This window comes from Octodon degus, unplaced genomic scaffold (genome assembly GCF_000260255.1).
Source record: "Octodon degus isolate 3935 unplaced genomic scaffold, OctDeg1.0 scaffold00013, whole genome shotgun sequence".
Classification (NCBI taxonomy): domain Eukaryota; kingdom Metazoa; phylum Chordata; class Mammalia; order Rodentia; family Octodontidae; genus Octodon; species Octodon degus.
Window position 1 is genome coordinate 4,254,614 of NW_004524589.1, and position 1,071 is coordinate 4,255,684.

Sequence of the window (1,071 nt, forward strand, 5' to 3'; positions counted from 1 at the left end):
AAAACTTCCCAAATATGAGGAAACAATCTGATACTCATGTAACTGAAGCATACAGAACTCCAAATAACTTCAACTCAATTAAAAACACACCGACACATATAATAGTCAAGATCCCAGAAATCCAACACAAGAATATCATACTGAAATCTGCTAGAGAAAAGGAGATCACATTCAAATGAAAACCCATCAGAATTACGGCCGACTTCTCTTCACAAACCATGAAGGCAAGAAAAGCATGGAGCAGAGTACTTCAAGTCCTCTACGAAAACAAATTCCAACCCAGACTACTATACCCTGCAAAACTTTCTTTCAAGTTTAATGGAGAAGCGAAATACTTTCATGACAAAGAACAACTAAAAAATTTCATGATGGCAAATCCAACCCTACACAGATTATTGAAAGATGTTCTAGAGAAGGATCAAAATGATCAGAACTCCACCAATGAGAATGGAAGAAACCCATTAAACAGGACAAACAATTAAACACAGGAGAAAAAACAATTTAAAAATAGCATTCAAATAACATGTCAATCATAAGTCAACACATCTCGATAATAACCATCAATGTAAATGGACTCAATTCACCAATTAAGAGAAATAGATTGGTACAGTGGATTAGGAAACAGAACCCAGCAATATGTTGCATACAAGAAACACATTTAACCCATAAAGAAACTCACAGGCTGAAAGTCAAAGGATAGAAAACAATACTTCATGCCCCAGCATTTCAGAAAAAAGCAAGGGTAGGAATCCTATTCTCAGAAAGTCTCAACTTCAAACCAAGAATGATCAAACAAAATAAAGAAGGCCACTACATACTAGTTAGAGGAAAAATTGAAGAGGAAGAAATAACAATCATAAATATGCATGCAACAAACACGGGAGCACCCAACTATATAAGACAAACTTTAATAGACATGAAAATGTAATGTCCAATACAACAATCCTAACAGGAGACCTTAACACCCCCTTATCCCAAATAGATAGATCAACCAGACAAAAAATTAGCAAACAAGTAGCACAACTGAACCAGAGCTTGGAACAAATGGACTTGGTAGACATACACAGAGTG

General features: G+C 35.5%; 1 protein-coding gene across 1 annotated transcript in view; it reads right to left on the reverse strand.

Moving 5' to 3' along the window:
- Gpc5 (glypican 5) overlaps window positions 1-1,071 on the reverse strand; it is an 863,449-nt gene that overhangs the window by 496,488 nt on the left and 365,890 nt on the right. The gene's annotated exons all lie outside the window — the stretch shown is intronic.